Source organism: Herpailurus yagouaroundi, unplaced genomic scaffold (genome assembly GCF_014898765.1).
Source record: "Herpailurus yagouaroundi ecotype Mexico unplaced genomic scaffold, PumYag 77, whole genome shotgun sequence".
Lineage (NCBI taxonomy): Eukaryota > Metazoa > Chordata > Mammalia > Carnivora > Felidae > Herpailurus > Herpailurus yagouaroundi.
The window spans coordinates 27,934,245-27,954,612 of record NW_024412388.1 but is presented as its reverse complement, the minus strand read 5'-3'; the positions used below and the strand labels follow the sequence as shown (position 1 = coordinate 27,954,612).

The following is a 20,368-nucleotide window of genomic DNA, read 5'->3' as shown; positions in this document are numbered from 1 at the left end:
GAGGGGCAGAGAGAGAGGGAGACACAGAATCGGAAACAGGCTCCAGGCTCTGAGAGGTCAGCAAAGAGCCCGACGCGGGGCTCAAACCCACAAACCGTGAGATCATGACCTGAGCTGAAGTCGGCCGCTTAACCGACCGAGCCACCCAGGCACCCCTGTTGTACACTTGAAATTAGTATGTCAATTATACCTGAATAAAAAAAACAAACCTGGGATGCCTGGCTAGTTCAGTCAGTACAGCATGTGACTCTTGATCTTGGGGTTGTAAATTTGAGCCCCACGTTAAGTGCAGAGACCACTTAAAAATAAAATCTTAAAAAAAAAAAAATCAAAACCCAGATATGCAATGAAGAGACCCAAATCGCTCACCTCTACACGCTTCTCCTTGTGTGCTCTACAAATAAGTCTAAAAGAAGAATCATTTATCAGCAAATAACAATCACTCTGATTTAAGTTCAAACACATCTAAAGCAAATTCCAAAGTGCAACCCTAAACTATCTCCTAATTCCAGGACATGAGTAGTCCAAAATACCATTCCCATTGTGTGCTGTTTCATCAACTTGTTTTTAGAAGTGTGAATACTTCATAACAGCTGAGAAGACCACAATGAGAAAGTAGAAAATACATATTAACAAACTGTATGTTTGGTTAGCAACCCCCAAAAAAAACCCAACCCAAGGTTTCTAATTCTACAGAGTCCAAAATCCACTGTAAAAATGGTGACTTCACTACAACTGTTTGGTATTTAGGAAAATACAAGTTTGTCATTTTTTTTTTTCCCGACGTGCCTTCTTATGTCAGCCTTATTATCAACTTCCCTAAAAATAACTTTTATTAATGAAAGCATATATATTTATGCTAACAATGGACCTGTTTACAAAACAAATTCCCAACTGTCCTAACAGTAGGAGGAACCAGCTTGGCAACCTTCACAGAAATCATGCAGTCTGTACCCAGAAACTGGAGGGATAAAAGCCAGCCAGCAAAGCCCACACCCTTGGAGAAACTGTATCTGGCCCCCGGTTCTTATGTCAGGGTTAACTGCAGAAACAAAAGGCCCAACTGTGTGTACTGTTTTCACTACATAAAAAACTAACATGTCAGTTATCCATACACACACGGACAATATGTCTAAGTGAGCATTAAGAAGTTTCTCTGAGGGTCAGCTATGAAGTAATTTAAAAGTAGAGCAATTAAGGAATGGCCAGCCTAGCATAAAACTACACATACTAGAAATACTAGGCCAGCTTTTATCCACAAGAGTTCAATTCCAAGTGCTCAAAAAGTCAATCTCTGTTTTTTCTTTCCTATCCCTAGTGTTTCTTTGGATGGCAAATGAGAACTCCAAGGCATTTGTCTCTTAGAAAATCCACACCCAAGATTGCACTGTATGTTAACAAACTTGAGAATTAAAAAAAAAAAAAAAATTTATTTTAAAGAAAAAAATCCATGGGGTGCCTGGGTGGCTCGGTCGGTTAAGCGGCCGACTTCAGCTCAGGTCATGATCTCACAGTCCGTGAGTTCAAGCCCCGCGTCGGGCTCTGTGCTGACCGCTCAGAGCCTGGAGCCTGTTTCGGATTCTGTGTCTCCCTTTCTCTCTGACCCTCCCCCATTCATGCTCTGTCTCGCTCTGTCTCAAAAATAAATAAACATTAAAAATATTTTTTTTTTAAATAAAGAAAAAAATCCATACCAAGCTGAATAGCAAATAAAGAAAAAAGTGACTTTTTGCTGTCACTTCACACTTGAGGGAAATAGGGAATTCCTTTCTAAAAGTTATTACTATTTACTTTGGATGCTTTGGGCTGCCCTGACCTGTTGGACCAAAACTCATCTCCAAAAGCCACCAGATGATCTGTTACAGATTCCGTGGGTGTATCCAGCAGGGAGCCCATCCTACCTGAGAAAAAGTCTTAACTTCCCTCCTTCTAAGCCCAAGCACCAGTCAGCTAATATACAAGAGACTTGCTCTAGTCTTCTGTTGAGCTATAAACTGCTTTCTTCCTTCTCTCTCCCCACAAAATATCAAGGCCCCCAGGGGAGGGCAGAACTGATCTTTTTCACTGACCCTGGTGAGCAATGAAAGGCTGGAAAAAAAAAAAAATAATTAACTGGCACCAAGCAAGTGCACAAGAACCTTAAATGAGGGAAATTTATCAAAACCAAATTAATGCTAATAAACCCAGAAACCCTTACATGGGGCAAGTATTTTTACCTCTCTGTGACTGTTTTTTCAATAAAATGATGATTTGGAACAGTTTCCTACTGTCAAAAAGCTTGAAAATCTACACAGACTTAGGAGGACATCCCTCATCCTTACTTCAGGTATATCTTACAACTGGAATTAGGGGCCCCTTGGTGGCTCAGCCAGTTAAGCTTCCAACTCTTGATTTCAGTGTAGGTAATGATCTCAGGGTCATGAGATCAAGCCCTGCATAAGGCTCTGTGCTAAGAGCACAGAGCATGCTTGGGATTCTCTCTCTGCCCCTCCACTGTCTCTCCTTCAAAATAAGTAAATAAACTAAAAACAAACAAACCTGGAATTAAATGGAATAGCTTAAATTTTCAGCTTTTAAAAAAGAATCTCATCCGGGTGCCTGGGTGGCTCAGTTGGTTAAGCATCCGACTTCAGCTCAGATCATGATATCAAGACTTGCTGAGTTCAAGCCCCACATTGGGCTCTGTGCTGACAGCTCAGAGCCTGGAGCCTGGTTTGGATTCTGTGTCTCCCTCTTTCTCTCTACCCCTCCCCTGTTCATGCTCTGTCTCTCTCTTCTCAAAAATAAATAAAAACATTAAAAAAAAAATCTCATCCTTCCATCCCCTATCAACTCTGAGATTTACTGTAGAAGAAATCATTTAAGATACACATCATATTCTACTCCTTTATAAAAACTAGCCAATCTGCCTGAAACCACTTACTTTTTTTTTTTAATGTTTTTATTTATTTTTAGAGGCAGAGCATGAGTAGAGGAGGGGCAGAGAGAGACAGACCGAGACACAGAATCCAAAGCAGGCTCCAGGCTCTGAGCTGTCAGCACAGAGCCCAACACAAGGCTTGAACTCACACTCCGTGAGATCACAACCTGAGCCGAAGTCAGACGCTTAGCCAACTGAGCCACCCAGGCACCCCTGAAATCACTCACCTTCTAACTGTACTTAAAAACTTATCACTTGCATCGGGGAGAAGCCACCTATACCAAATTCAGGCAGCACCAACCTCACTTGGTAAAGATGAGCTCCCAGAACGAGTCTGGGCTCTGCTACAGAATCCTGTCAGGGTGAGGGACACTGCTGCTAGCTTCTTCCCATCACAGAGCCAGCAAGAGGTCACATTTCCTTTTTCTTCTTCAGTGACTGAATTCATTTCTTGTCTCAATGACATGGCAAGCTCCACCCCTTCCATCTTTCACTTTTTAAAGGAACAGGACCATATTACTTCTGAATAACTTGGAAAGGTAGGAAAAATTCAATGATATGTATTTTTCCCTATTGCACAGAATACAGCAGGCAAAGAGGCACTAATTATTTCAAACCTGATTTCCATACAGGAATCAGAGTTTCATAAAGCTTGCTTGCTTGCCTGCTAGGACATTGGAGAAAATATTAATTTAAGACCACAGTGATAAATCTTTGCTAGGAAACACCTTTATTCACTCTTTTAATCAAACTATTTCTCCTTTAATCAGAAATTAAAACATATGAAAGTCTTAACTAGTGGGATATTCATTCACAGAAGGCAACATAATCAGTGCCTGAAAATTCTGAAAAATGCACACAAATAATGAACTTAGGTCCCAAGTCACCAGCTTGAAAAAAGCTAGTAAAATAAAATGCCCATAAGAAATTTTACACACCAATTAGTTTTAAGTATATATAAGGCATATATATATATATATATATGCTTATATAAGCATATATGCTTATAAAGCATAAGTATGCCTCTTAAAGGTATTCTGAAGGAATAACAAGTGTGTAAGTGATAACTTTATTTGCCAGCATTGTGTGGTAAGTACAGTGTAAGGTTTATCTAATAATGTCATAGCAAAAGGAAGTGACATGGATAAGAGAGGCGTTCTGGGGAACTTTAAGAAAGTAATAATCTCTACAGATTTCAGTTTATTCTTTTGTGAAACGTGGATAATACTAGACATACAACTTCTAAGGCTTCAGGATAAGTAGCAGGTTGGGCTTTACAAACAAAATAGGACACTGCATTAAGAGATGCTTAACAGAAAGGTAAATACACCATTATTTCATAATTTAAAACTTAGTCTTGCTTTCTCATTAAAGCAAGATTCACAATCTCTATACACAGGCATACAACGGGAGATACTGCAGGTTTGGTTCCAGACCACAGTAATAAAGTGAGTCAAGTGTTTTGCTTTAAAATTTATGTCTACACTATACTGTAGTCTATTAAATGTGCAATAGCATTGTGTCTAAAAAAATGTACACACCGTAATTAAAAAATACTTTACTGCTAAAAAATGCTAACCATCATCTGAATTTACATAAGTTGTAATCCCTAATCATAGATCACCATAACAAATATAATAAAAAACATCTGGAATACTGCAAGAATCACCAAAATGAGACACAGACATGAAGTGAGCAAGAGCTGTTGGAGACATGTGCCAACAGACTAGCTTGATGCAGAATTGCCACAAGCATTCAATTTGTAAAAACAAAAAGAAAACAAAACACAAAGTGTCTACCAAGTGCAATAAAGTGAAGTACAGTAAAAGGTAGGTATGCCTACAGTTACTTTGGTTAAGACTGGTATGTGTATATTCCCCAAAAATACCACTGTCCAGCAAGAACCAGGAGCATTCTGTTCACTCTATGAGAATTTATTGAATGCTAATTCTTATGTTATACATTATGCAAGATGCAGCAAGCAAGAGAGAGAAGTTCCCTGTCATGCTGTAATTATACACAGAAAAGTATTTTGGGGGGCACCTGGGTGTCAGTAGGTTAAGCGTCCAACTCTTGATTTCAGCTCAGGTGATGATCCCAGGGTCGTGGGATCAAGCGCTGCATTGGGCTCTGCGCGGAGCACGGAACCTACTCAGGATTCTCTTTCTCCCTCATCCTTTGCCCCTTTCCCTTGCTCATGCTCTCTCTCCCTCTAAAATAAAAAATAGTAAATTAAATAAAAACCACAGCAGCTTTAAAAAAAGGTAGGGGTGCCTGGGTGGCTTAGTAGGTTAAGTGTCCGACTTCAGCTCAGCTCATGATCTCACAGGTCATGAGTTTGAGCCTCACATCAGGTTCTCTGTCAGTGCAGAACCCACCTTGGATCCTCTGTCCTCCTCTCTCTCTGCCCCTCCCCCGCTCATGCTTAGAGTGTCTCTCTCTCAAAAATTAAGTAAACATTTTTTAAGAAAGTATTTTTCACTATCTCTTCAGATTCACAATGTGACTTTGGGAGTTTTCTTTTGCAGGCACCAGTGTAAAGTCAGAAACAATGTCACTAGCTGTGCTATCTTTTGCCAGTCACATCTTCTCTTTGAACTGAAGTTTTCTCAGTTGTTAAAAACAGGGGTAACACTTTAATTCATAATAATGTATCATTATTGGTTCATTAATTGTGCTAAATATACCATACTGGTGTAAGGTGTTAATGAGGGGAAATTGGGGGGTGCCTGGGTGGCTCAGTCGGTTGAGCACCCCGACTTCAGCTTGGGTCACAATCTCACAGTTCATGAGTTTGAACCCCACGTCGGGCTCTAGCTAACAGCTCGGAGCCTGGAGCCTGCTTCGGATTCTGTCTCCCTTGCTCTCTGCCCCTCCCCCGCTTGCTTATGCGCATGCATGCATACACTCTCTCTCAAAAATAAACACTGAGGGGCATCTGGGTGGCTCAGTCGGTTAAACGGCCGACTTGGGCTCAGGTCATGATCTCACGGTCCGTGAGTTCGAACCCCGCATCGGGCTCTGTGCTGACAGCTCGGAGCCTGGAGCCTGTTTCAGATTCTGTGTCTCCCTCTCTCTGACCCTCCCCTGTTCATGCTCTGTCTCCCCGTCTCAAAAATAAATAAAACGTTAAAAAAAAAAATTTTTTTTTTAAATAAACACTGAAAAGAAAATTAAAAAAAAAATAAGGGGGGAACTGGGTAGGGGGAATATAGGAACTATTATGGGTTGAATTTATATGTTTTATGTTTATGTTTATATGAATTTATATGTTGAAGTCCTAACCCCAAGTACCTCGGAATGGGACCTCATTTGGAGATAGGACCTCCATTGAGGTATAGGACTGGTGTCCTTATAAAAAGAGGAAATCTGGACACAGGGATATGCAGAGGAAAGACAATGTGAAGAGACACAGGAAGAAGAGAGCAATCTCCATGCCAAGGAAGCAACCCTGCCAACACCCTGATGTTTTTACCTTCGAGCCTCCAGATCTGCAGGGCAATAAACTGCTCTTGTGGAAGTCGCCTAGTTTGTACTTTCAGCAGCCTGAGCAAACTCATACAAGGATTTTGTACCATCCAAGCAATGGTCTAAACCTATCTTCAAACAAAAACCTTTTTAAACAAACAGAAAATAGCAGGGGGATCTGGTATCCCTCTCTCATGGTTATGAAGACCAAAGTAGAAGATGACTGGGAAATTCCTGTTCAATGGCAAGGGAACCCCAACACACAGCAAGCAACCAAGCTAGCACTAGAATCCAGGTTTCGTTCAGTGTTTTCCACAATCTAAGCTTGCTTGCTTCAAGATGCACATAAAGGTGGATGTAAGGGAGAGAATCTGAAGTAAATTATCAATCTCAAATGCCCTGTCTCAAATGGACAGCACCCCTGAGAGCCACTTTCTAATACAGGACCAGGTTCTGTGGCTTTGGCAACAAAAAAGAACGAGGCTCCAGTCCTGGCTGCTCCATTCATTAGCTGGGTAAGATATTTCCCCAATCTTCCAAAAATGACCTACCACTCACAAAACCACCATGGGAACTAAGTAAGTGCACATAAACTGCCTGGCACATAGCAGCAGATAAGTTCACACCACAAGGTCTGTTCAGCTACAACCCCAGAGTGGTGAGAGGGAGATACTGAGGAACTTTCTCTGACAGCAAACAGATTTCACCACTGAATTCTATTTTCTTGTTATTAGTAATAAGTAATCAGATATCTTCCTACACAGAACAATAAAGTGCTTTATACCTTTTCTAGCTAAATCAGCATGTATTGCACTGAGAGGTATAAAGAAGCAAGAAAAGGTCATATTCTAAGGTCATGACCTTTGGAGAAAAATCCCTTTGCTGCTAGATGTTAGCAGAGAAAGTCAACAGCAAGCTGAGGGGCCATTCATTTGGAACTTGTTCACCACAATATCCCCCAGTGTAGGCAACTTGTGGTATTTTCTCTTGAGAATTTGCTTAAGTCCAATGGGTGTCTACTAATCAGGATCTTCTATGCAATTAATCTTTCATCATTAGAAAAACAGAATGGACAGTATATGCATAGTCAGTAGCTTAAATAATCTTCAATTCACCCCAGAGGCTGTTCTCCTATATCCCTAGGGGAGGGTAACGGCAATTTTAGTTCCACTTTTAAATGAGTATATGTTACCACTGGGGAATATCTTATTTTTTAGAGGAAATCTCAGCTTTTCTAACTTAATAAAGGCACTATAGCCTGTTAACTAATGACCTATGGCCTCCTTCTAGTTCTCATTATGGTAAACCTTTTTAAAAGCTGAATTAAACAGCCAATCATGACACTCACCTGTGTTTTTTTTAATGTTTATTTATTTTGAGAGAGAAAGAGAGAGCGGAGCGCGCGAGCCGATGAGGAGGGGCAGAGAGAGAGGAGAGAATCCCAAGCAGACTCTGCACCACCAGCACAGAGCCCAACACAGGGCTCAATCTCAGGAAGTGTGAGATCATGACCTGAGCCGAAATCAAGAATTGGGTGTTGAACCAACTGAGTCACCCAGGCGCCCGACACTGAATTATTTTTTAAAATGAAATTATTATGGGGTGGCTCAGTCAGTTAAGCATCTGACTCTTGATTTTGGCTCAGGTCGTGACCTCACAGTTGTGAGATCGAGCCCCACTTCAGGCTCTGCACTAGCGTGAAGCCTAGTTGGGATTCTCTCTCTCCCTCTGTCTCTCTGCCCCTTCCCTGCATGCACACACACTCTCTCTCTCTCTCAAAAGTAAACATTTAAAAGAAAATGAAGTTATTACTACTAATAGCTTGGGCTTAACCAATAGTGCATACTGCAATCACCTCTAGAGCTTTAAGAGAAGTCCATTTATTAAATCTAAAGTTTTTTTTTTATGTTTATTTACTTTTTAGAGAGAGAGCAAGCAGGGAGGGGCAGTGAGAGGGGGAGACAGAATCCCAAGCAGGCTCCATGCCCTCAGCACAGAGCTCAATGCAGACTCGAACCCACAAACCATGAGCTACCCACGGAAGATTCTTATTGAGGAAACCTGGAAAGGGATTCAGAACCACTGGCATATGGACACTGCAGATTCCAAGGAGTGGAAGGACTGTGGTCTCCCTTCATCAAGTTATCATCCCACCCCTGATGCACAGCCACTGTTTACAAGTTCTATATCAAGCTCGTTTATAACTCTCTTAGGAGAAGCTGTTTGGTATCTTTTATAAACATTGGTCTTTTTAGGATCAAATCATCTTCTCCAAACAAGTTTATCACACAGTGGTTTAGAGGGAAAAAAATACATGTGTTCAAGTTTATTTCATTTCATGTTAATCTTTCATTGCTTTAAATTGTATCTGGAAGATGGGAGTATGTTATTCAATAAGTAAATCATATTAATTTTTCTGTTCCTTCAGACATATGAGCCCTCAGGACTGCACTGTCCAATACATCTATGGCTACTATGCCCTTGAAGCGTCCCTGATCCGGACTGACATGAGCCATAGGTATAGAATATAGTCTTTCAAAGACTTAGTACAAAAAATCAAAATATAACTACCTCACTAGCTATTTTTTACATTACATGTTGAAATGAGAATATGTTGGGTATATTACATAAAATATACCATTAATTTCATTTGCTTGCTTTTTTTGTTGTTTGTTTTTATGGCTGCTAGAAAATCCAAAATTACATATGGCCCATACTGGACTTCTCTTCAACAGTGCCGTCCTAAAGGACAACAAAAGATTACCTATTTTCAAATGCTCAAGTTTTAAACCTGATCGAATATTATTTTGTCACTTTTATTTTTAAGTAAACTCTATGCCCAATGTGGGGCTCAAACTAACAATACCAAGGTCAAGAGTTACACGCATGCTCTACTGACTGAACCACCCAGGCACCCCTATTTTAAGTCACTTTTAAATTCATATTTATTTCTGCAGTTTACAGTCTCTATCCAGTAAGATCTTCCTGTTGATAGAACCACCTGATAACTTTCCATTTACATCTGCCCTTCACCAGATAAGGTGAGGAAAAAAGAAATGTCTGTCTTGGGTGCCTGGGTGGCTCAGTCAGTTAAAGTGTCCAACTCTTGGTTTCAGCTCAGGTCATGATCTCATGGCTTTGTGGGTTTGAGACCCACATCAGGCTCTGTGCTGGCAGTGAGGAGCCTGCTTGGGATATCTCTCTCTCCTCCCTTGCTGCCTCTCACCTAGTTGTACTGTCTCTCTCAAAATAAATAAACTTAAAAAAAGAGAGGGAGAGAGAACTGTCTTAAATACACATAAAACTCTACTTAAGAAACCAAAAATGATTTCATTTTGGATTTTATCAGTCACCTGAGTCTACAAAAGGAACTAAGAAGAACCCAACCCACTGCTTCCATTAAAATGAATTAAGGCACCATTCGAAGCTATCTAAATTTAAAGACAACACAACTACCCCAACCCCAGTTAGATCCAAACACCCAACCAGAACTTGGTTCGCATATTATGTGATCAATACAGCTCCTCTCTCTGGGATTTCCTTTAGGAACAGCATATAAACTACCTATAGAAATAGGTCTATTTATTTCCTAGAACATCTTGTATTTAGTTTTTTAATAAAGGAACAAAACTGAATTCATCATTTAGGTATGAAAGATCAGGCTTGCCATAGTTTCAAAATACTAAGTGATGTGGCCCTTGCCTACTTGTCCAACACCATCTCAAACCACTCTCTCCCAGGCACAATGGCCTTCTTTCTGTTCCTTGAACAAGGCAGGCATTTACAGTCCCAGCACCTTTCCACTTGCCATTGTCTTCAAATGAACTCTTCTGCAGTCCCCAGCATGGCTGGCTTCTTTCCCATCCTGCTGATCTCAGCTACTTGAAAAGGCCTTCCTTTAGTATATTATCTAAATGAAACCTCACTGCTCCCCCACCCCCAATTTATCTGGCTGCCCTATTTATTTCATTCCTGATACTTAGGAAAATCTGAAATTATCTGCGTCCCCAAACTAGAAAGTAAGCCCCCCAAGAACACAAGTCCTGTCTGCCTTCCATGCTCACTGCTGGTATCCCCAGCACAGAAAACAGACACAGTAATAAGGACTCAAGGGGATACTGACTGAATGAATCAAAAAATTCCAAAGCAGCCTTCAAAGACAAAGGAGGTTAAAATCCAGTACGCTTATTTGAAACACTGTGCAACTGGCTTCCTATGTACATTCCCTTCTAGTCTTTATTTTCTAATTATCAATACTTAAGTCTCTTGAAGAACTGCCATATTTCTGTGTGGATAAAAATATGAAATATGGAAATAATTATACTTTGTTTGCTGAGCGTGGAGAAGAAAGAAAGGCTTGTACCACTAACTAAAAGATGAAATAAGGCTACAATAATAAAAACACTGAGTATCAGTACAAGATTAGAGAAATAAATGGAACAAAATACAAAGTTTCAGGGTGCCTGGCTGGCACAGTCAGTTAAGCATCTAACTCTTGATCTCGGCTCAGGTCATGATCTCACAGTTCATGAGTTCAAGCCCCACATTGGGCTCCACACTGATGGTGCAGAGCCTGCTTGGGATTCTGTCTCTCCTCCTTTCTGCCCCTCCTCTGCTTGTATGTGCGTGCGCACGCTCTCTCTCAAAATAAATAAACAAACAAACAAAAAACTTAAAAAAAAAGTTTAGAAGTATACCCTCCCTGTCAGGGACACCTGGGTAACTCAGTTGGTTAAGTGTCCGACTTCAGCTCAGGTCATGGTCTCGCGGTTCGTGGGTTCAAGCCCTGCGTCAGGTTCTGTGCTAACAAAACAGCTCAGAGACTGGAGACTGCTTTGCTTTCTGTGTCTCCCTCTCTCTCTCCCCCTCCCCTGCTCATACTCTGTCTCTCACAAATAAATGTTAAAAAAAAAAAAAAAATTTTAGAAATATACCGTCAGACACCCTTTACAAAGGTGGCTTTTCAAATCACTAGATAAAAAGGATAAATCAGTAGTCAGGACAACTTATAACAATTTGGCACAAAAAGTTAGATTCCTTCTTCTTAACATAAACAATAATAAAACTCCTGATATATTAAAGAGAGGTAAAAAAGCCATTAGAAAATATTAGTGTCAGTGGCGCCTGGGTGGCTCAATCGGATGAGCGTCTTACTTCGGCTCAGCTCATGATCTCATGATTGAGAGTTCGAGCCCCGCATCGGCCTCTGTGCTGACAGCTTGGAGCCTGGAGCCTGCTTCAGATTCTGTGTCTCCCTCTCTCTCTGCCCCTCCCCCGCTCAATGGTCTGTCTTGCTCTGTCTCAAAAATAAATATAAACATTAAAAAAAAAAATTTAGGGGTGCCTGGGTGGCTCAGTCGGTTAAGCGGCCAACTTCGGCTCAGGTCATGATCTCGCGGTCCGTGAGTTCGAGCCCCGCGTCGGGCTCTGGGCTGATGGCTCAGAGCCTGGAGCCTGCTTCCGATTCTGTCTCCCTCTCTCTCTGACCCTCCCCCGTTCATGCTCTGTCTCTCTGTGTCTCAAAAATAAATAAACGTTAAAAGAAAAAAAATTTAAGGGGCACCTGGGTGGCTCAGTCCGTTAAGTGTCCAACTTCAGCTCAGGTCATGATCTCACAGTCTGTGAGTTCGAGCCCCACATCGGGCTCTGTGCTGACAGCTCAGAGCCTGGAACCTGCTTCAGATTCTGTGCCTCCCTCTCTCTCTGCCCCAACCCACTCGCATTCTGTCTCTCTCAAAAATAAACAAACATTAAAAAAAAAAAACTTTTTTTTAAATTGAAAAAAAAAGAAAATATTAGTGTCTATTTGATAAGCCTATGTAAGCCTATTTATTAATTTTCTCAGAGATAAAAGATATTCTATCCATCATAAGCAGACAGGAATATAGTAATAACAATAAAAAAAAAATAACCAGGCACTTCTCTAAATGCTTCACATACATTAATTCACTGAGCTTACAACACTGCTATGAGGTACACACTATTATTACCCACATTTTACACGAGGAAATGATCCACAATCTTAAATACTAAACTATTTCACTTCTCTGCTGCAGAGAACAAAAGGGAGCTCTTGAAAACTAAACATGTAGGGGCGCCTGGGTGGCGCAGTCGGTTAAGCGTCCGACTTCAGCCAGGTCACGATCTCGCGGTCCGTGAGTTCGAGCCCCGCGTCAGGCTCTGGGCTGATGGCTCGGAGCCTGGAGCCTGTTTCCGATTCTGTGTCTCCCTCTCTCTCTGCCCCTCCCCCGTTCATGCTCTGTCTCTCTCTGTCCCAAAAATAAATAAAAACGTTGAAAAAAAAAATTAAAAAAAAAAAAAAAAGAAAACTAAACATGTAAGAACACATGTTCAGCAATCCCACTTCTGGGTATTTATCCAGAAGCAGCAAAATCTAGACCTCAAAGAGATGTCAGCACTCCCATTCACTAAAGCTCTATTCACAATAGCCAAGATGGGAAAGAATCTAAATGTCCATCAACAACAGATGAATGGATAAAGAAAACATGGTATATACATACAATGGAATACTATTCAGCCTTAAAAAAAAAGAATTCTGCGATGTGTGCCAGCATGCACCAACCTTGACACGTTACGCTAAGTAAAATAAGCCAGTCACAAAAAGACAAATACTGGCTGATTCCATTTATATGAGGTATCTAAAACAGACAAACTCACTGATTCAGAGTGGAATGGCTGTTGTCAGAGCGCTGGGGGGAGAGGGAAATGGGCAGGTACTAATCAAGCACATCAAGTTTCAGTTACGTAAGATAAATAAGCTTTAGAAATCTGTTGTACAACACTGTATCTACAGTCAGCAATAATGTACCGTACGCTTAAAAATTTGTTAAGAGGATAGATCTCATCTTAAATGTTCTTACCACTATAAAATAAATATCATCATCCATGATGTCAGTAAATTGAAAAGCCTTCATAAGAGGTGGGAAGGAAGGTTTGTAGTTTACTGCAGCTGGAATCTCTGACTCACATGGGACAATTTAAGAACTAACTACTGCCTGGGGGACTCAGTCTGGTTAAGTGTCTGACTCTGGATTTGGTTCAGGTCTTGATCTCACGGTTTGTGAGATCAAGCCCTGCTTCTCCAGATTCTCTCTCTCTCTGCCCCTCCTCAACCCTCTCAAAATTAAAAAACAAAACAAACAAAAAATGATTTCCAGCTTGTCTTGAAGACACAAGCTTCTGCATATGTATGAAGGGCATAACTATATTTTTGTAGGGACTGCAGTTGTTTAGAGTTATATGAAGAACTGAGTAAATAAAGATATTGATGAATATGGGGGTGTTTGGTGGGCTCTGTCAATACAGCAACTCTTGATCTTGAGGTGGTGAGTTCAAACCCCATGCTGGACAGAGATTACTTTTTTAAACAGTTGATAAGGGGCATCTGGGTGGGTGGCTCAGTCTATTGAGTGTCTGACTCTTGATTTCAGCTCAGGTCATGATCCCAGGGTCGTGGAATGGAGCCCCATGTGGGGCCACGTGCTGAGCATGGAGCCTGCTTAAGATTTTCATTCTCCCTCTCTTTCTCTCATTCCCTCTCTCCCTCCCTCACTGCCCCCTCCCCCGCTCGTGCACACTCTCTCTCAACAAGAAAAAAGCTGATGAATGTGGAAAAAAAAATATATATATATATATATATACACAAAAATAAATGATAAAAACAACAAAGGTTAGAAAATGCAACCCAGGGGCGCCTGGGTGGCGCAGGCGGTTAAGCATCCGACTTCAGCCAGGTCACGATCTCGCGGTCCGTGAGTTCGAGCCCCGCGTCGGGCTCTGGGCTGATGGCTCAGAGCCTGGAGCCTGTTTCTGATTCTGTGTCTCCCTCTCTCTCTGCCCCTCCCCCGTTCATGCTCTGTCTCTCTCTGTCCCAAAAATAAATAAATAAAAAAAAAAAAAGAAAATGCAACCCAGAAAATAAAGAGATGGAAATAGCAGAAAAAAAGATAATTTACAGGATCAACCCAAAAGATACAACATCCAATTAATAATAATTCCACAAAACAGTAGCAAAAATAAAGGGGAGAAAAATCAACAACATAATTCCTGAAAATTTCCCGGAACTGGGGGACTTTTAAGTTTCAGTCCATTAAGAGACCAGCACATTAGATGAAAACAGCCACACCAAGAACATCGTCATAAGATTTCAGAAAGCTGAGAAAGAGAAGTTCTGAAGTTTCAGGGGTCAAAGGTAACTTACATCTCATCAACAGTGAAAGCCAACAGGCAATAGAACAGGATCTTAAAAATCTGAAGGAATATTATGTTCCAACTAGAACTCTAAACCCAGCCAAACTAATAATCAATATTAAGGCAGAATAAAGGCATTTTTAGACATGTATGTCTAAACAATTTACCTCTTGTGCACCCTTTTCTCAGAAAGCCAACGGAGAATGGCGTTTCTCCAAAACAAGAGATTCGATCAAGAAGGAAAGGATGTGGGAAAAGATAATGGGATCTAGCACAAGAGACACAGGAAAAATCATGAGGATGATGATGCTGAGACAGCAGGTATGACGGCTGGGGCAGCTACCTTGAGAATATCCAGAATGGAGCAGATTAGAAGGTATCTCCAGGAAGATAAAATTTGTCATATAGCTAAAACATTTAAAGTATCAAGGAAGATTTACACTTCTGGGTAGAGTTTAAAGAAGAATAACTGAGGAAAAATAGAAATTAAGCAAAACAGACCAAAAAAAAGATCTTTATTAGCAACAGAGAAAATAAAAAGTCATGCAAGGGGCGCCTGGGTGGCTCCATCAGTTAAGTGCCTGACTTCAGCTCAGGTCACAATCTCATGGTTCGTGAGTTCTGACAGTTCAGAGCCTGGAGCCTGCTCCCAATTCTGTGTCTCCCTCTCTGCCCCTCCCCCACTTGCACTCTATCTCTCCCTCTCAAAAATGAATAAACATTAAAAAAAAATTTTTTTAAGAAAATGAAAAGTTATGCAGAACAGGAAAATTAACCATAGCATGTAACATGACTTGGCTGTGAATAAGTTATACACAACCATAATACTGTCAACAGTGAATACTAGCCAATTAGGATTGTACTAGAAACCACTACTATCCAAGGTGGGGAGGTAACACATAATACCAAAAACTAGAAAATCAGTAAGTAGCAAAATAAGCTTATTACTTAAAGGCAATATCAAAAGAAATGGTAGAGTTGAAAGTGATTGCATTAGGGACTAGAAAGGGTTTCTGTACGTTAATAAAAAGAAAAAAGTACAACATATAAAATGCTTTCTAAAGTTAAGGAAATCAAATGCATTCATGAATTTATTCATGTCTATTACACAGTTATCCAAGACAGAGAAAAATGCGAGAAAAGCCTAAGTGTCTACAAAAAGGAAGTAGTTAGGTAATTTTAAATTATATGGCACATCCATGATGATGAAATGCCATGAGTCACTTAAAAATGCAAACAGGGAAAGACTTGCTCTTGTTAACAAGAACCAGGTGAGACAAAAAAAGTCCAGCCCCGGTTTTGCTAAACACACACACATCCAAATAACACATGCATGGAAGGAGACTATTCACCAAAATATTAACAATGATTATACATACGTCAAGTTTATGGACGATTTTTTTCAGTATTTCCTAATGAATAAACATGCGTTATTAAAGGACTCAAAAGTTAGTTAAAATAAAAAAGGTAAGTGCCAATTCTACAACTTAGAATAGAATCAGAGAGGAGAGCAGAACTACTTTATCATCTTGTTTCAGTTTATTAAGCTGAAAAATAAGCACTGCTTAACAAGAACCCAGGACTTCCAGTAAGGAATCTTCTCGATTCCTTACCTCTTAACACAAGACTGGTTTTATAAGCCAATGAAGTAATTATTAGTTCCTTTTACCACCATGCATTTACCTTATTTAAACAATGATTCAACTTGCACCGGATCCCAAAGACACTACCTGAAAAGAACACTGGCAGTGTCACTGGCTTCTCCAATTTACAAAGTCAGGATACTATTCTGGAACGAGAAGAAACAAGCAGTGATAAGACACTTACCCAAACAAACCTTGCAGATTGTATCCTGAAATACAGATGCTAGAAATCTCTAAACAAAACCTCTACTTTTTTTTTTTAACTTTTTAAAATTTTTTTAATTTACTTTTGAGACAGAGAGAGACAGAGCATGAGCAGGGGAGCACAGAGCCTGACACGGGGCTCGAACTCATGGACTGTAAGATCCTGACCTGAGCTGAATGGACGCTTACCCAACTGAGCCACCCAGGCGCCCAAGAAAACCTCTACTTTAACCCTCAACTTCACTCCCAGTGGACACAGGTTTCTTTCTCAATGAATGCTGGCCCAGAGGTCTTCTGTCTGTCTCACACACGTTTTCATGCATCCAACCCCCTGGAGTAAGGCTGCAGAATGGAAAGCTAAAACCTTCCTCTTGTATCCTGATACTCTCACTGGCAGTGTCTCAGGTGCTACAATTTGCATTATGAAAGACTGACTGGCAAACTCCATAATTTAACCTGGAGAATTATTTCAGAAGATTTAGATTACTTGAAACAAAAAAATTTAACTGAGGTATGCCAAAGTGAATTTAACAGATACATTTCAAGTTAAAACAACTCCTCATCCTCATCCCTCAAAGCACAAGAGAACCCTTCTGATCCAGTGGTTTAAATATTCCCCTATCTAAACATTACTAACATGGCCATATATCAAAGCTATGTAGTGTTATCCAAAACAAATAGGAAAACAAAGTTCCAAGATCAGCAAGTATGTAGTTAATGTCCTTACTCCTACATTATTAAAGCCTTATCATTTGTTCACATTGCTATACAGTAGGAAGCACTCAAAATTCAAATAATCTGAAGATGCAGTCTTAATCTCTTTTTTCACTTGTTCAGCATTCACTCAATTAAGGACACCCACCTTAACTTTCTCTGAAATCTGTGGTTTGCACATAGCAGAATCCTTGCCCAATTAGCCAGGAAAGAAAGGAATGTATTTCCTTAAGCTATGGTCTCTTGGTACATGTGGAACCCTCAGCCTAGAATGCCTCCTCCCCTCCCACCAACCAAACTCCTACTCATTCCTACAGGGGTCTCCTCCCCCAGCAAGCTGCCCCTGGTGCACTCAGGCTGAGTTAGGTACTGCTTCTTGTTGTTACCCTAGGTGTGTCTCCACTTAGATTCATCTCATTGTATCCACCAATGTCAATTTTCCTCAAAGGGCTGCAAACTCTATATACCTAACAATGATATGTATTTGCTTAGTAAACTGAAAACCCAAGCAATAAAATCTTGACCGATGCCAAAAGTAAACGTGTAATTAACATTAGGAAGTAGCCACAAAAACCTACTCTTAAAACAGGATAAGACAATTTTATTAAGACAAAATTAGTATTCCATCAGACACTTTACCAAAATAATGACGGCGTTTACATCTTAGTTGATAAATGGTAAAAACACAGCACTTTAAAAAACTTTCTTGCAAAATATTTTTCCATATATTCTTGCGGCTTATTCTTAGAACATATTGCTAGGTTACATCAGCCAAAATTTCCTTGTTTTTAACTGCAGAGGCACAGGTGCTCATATCAGTCAGCTGCAGGGAAATCCCAATGACTGCTCCAGGATTGAGAACCGCTTAATCTGTAATGCACTGAATTAAAGAAACGGACTGATCCAATATACCCATCCTTATGATTCTAACCAAATAGTTCGCTCACGCTCGCTCTCTCACTCTCTCTCTCTCTCTCTCTCACACACACACACACACACACACACACACACACACTTCCCCTTCCTTCCATTTTACTACCCCATCGTGTTTCCTATTAATCAACCTCCTCTTGGACACTGGAAAGAATTTTATCACCCCAGCAAGTCTTCAATCTTCCACTGTTGCAATGGGTGGAGAAGCAAATCTAAGGACCTAGCCCTTAGTTATTCTGTGACAGTGAGGAGACACATGAAGCCCTGAGTCACCCCTGCCACCAGTTTTTATGCGCCCTCCCCAACTCGTCCTGTGTCATCTGGACATAGTCATACTTTGCAGCTTGTCTCTAAACCTCCCTTGGTCAAATACCAGTAGACTATTAGCTGGGACACTCTGACACTGCCAACAATATAGCTTTTCCCCTTCTACACAATTTCCCTTCTAACTGTCCACTTACCAAACAAAAATTTATTAAGTACCTACCACATTGCCAGGCACTATCCTAGGCAATGGTGTTTCAACAGTCTAAAAATCTCTTCATTTCTGGAGCTTACATTCTAGGAGGAAGTTGGGGGCACAGAGACATGGGTGAACAGGGCCTTGCAAGCCATTTTAAGGACTTTGGTTTTCTTCTGGATAATGTGGGCAGCCACTGGAGTGTTTTCAGTGGAAGAGTTAACATGCTGAGAATTATGTTTTAAAAGGATCATTTTGGCTGCTGAGTGTAGCAAGGTCAGAAGAAATTGGGAGATATTGCCTATAATAATCCAGGTAAAGGACAGGAGTGGCTTAGACTAGAGGGTATCTCGGAAGACTCCCATGTTCCAGATATTACCAGACCTTGAGTTACAACACAGTTCCTAAACCCGACCAAAGGATAAACACTAATATTCTTAGGACCGCAGAATTTGTACCCCGCTATGGTTGAAGACTTAATTTTTTTTTCTTATCTCACCTCAGGCACCCACAGTAATCTTTTACTGAGATTAAGAACATAAAGAAAACACAAGGATGACCTTGCATGCTCCTATGAACCGGAGTTCAGAGCTAGTCTCCTTTAAACCACCAAGTATTACTTGCATGTGTACTACCTTAAAGACTAATACAGCATGAGGATACCAATAAAAGTGAACAAAAGAGCACAGTGTCTTCTATTCAAGTTTACCCAAAGTATCCACCAAAGAACAATATTTAACATTAGCTACTTCCCCTTGAAAAAAATAGTAGGGATTGAGGAGATTATGATAGCTGACAAACCTTTAGTGTTTTAGCACAGAAAACTGTGCAATGTCTGCTTTAAGTTCCTTCCATGGCATCAACCAGAATGGAGAATGAATCCAAGGCTGGTGACATTACTACATATGGCTTTGTAAAGAGAGATACTTCCAAATGGGTCATGTATGCAGAGGCTTCTACATTAAGGGGTCAGCAAATGATGCACTCAGACCAAATCTAGCCCAACTTTTTTTTTTTTTTTTACCACCCACGAGCTAAGAATGATTTCTACATTTTTTAATGGTTGAAAAAAATCAAGAGTATTTCAGGATGTGTGAAAATTCTATGAAATTGTAACTTCAGCATCTATGAATAGTTTTATTGGAACAGAGCCACATTCCTTCGTTTACAGATAGCTGCTTTCACACAACAGCAGAGTTGAGTAGTTGCAAGAGAGACTGCACATAGTGGTCTTACCACTTCGCACTACTACAAATTTCAGTGAAGTGGTTATGGCCCAAGAGTAGTTCAAAAGTACCATGCATTCTGTCATATCACATTTTATTATTATTTTTAAATTACCAGTGTATATCCAGATGTTGAAACAAGAAGCCAGGGCACCTGGGTGGCTCAGTTGGTTAAGCAACCGACTTCAGCTCAGGTCATGATCTCATGGTTCATGAGTTCAAGCCCCACATTGGGCTCTGCGCTGTTAGTGAAGAGCCTGCTTCAGAACCTCTGTCTCCCTCTCTCTCTCTGCCCCTACCCCTCCCACACGTACATGTGTGCGTGCACACACATGCGCTCTCTCTCCCCAAAACAAACATTAAAAAAAAACGATGACAAAGTGGACTTTGAATGTTACCCATTTAAGGGCAAGTGTGAAGTGTGGATTATTTTAACAACTTATATGGCAAAACACTGTCTATTATGAAAAAGCACCATCTGTACCAAGAAAACAATATCCATCAACATTACCAAACTAAGAACTCATCACAATAATCCCATTTCACAGAATTTTACTAGGAAGATTAGAAAATTTGGGGCACCTGGGTG

The 20,368-nt window shown here is 40.5% G+C and overlaps 1 protein-coding gene across 2 annotated transcripts in view; it reads right to left on the bottom strand.

The window, feature by feature from the left end:
• Positions 1 to 20,368, bottom strand: part of THRAP3 (thyroid hormone receptor associated protein 3) — a 78,025-nt gene that overhangs the window by 33,609 nt on the left and 24,048 nt on the right. Inside the window, exon 2 of one of the 2 annotated variants that reach the window (XM_040469339.1) lies at positions 16,283 to 16,388. The gene's annotated coding sequence lies outside the window, so the exon portion shown is untranslated. Of the gene's footprint in view, positions 1 to 6,534; positions 6,547 to 16,282; positions 16,389 to 20,368 lie in introns of those variants that run through there. The other variant, XM_040469344.1, reaches the window with a different exon arrangement.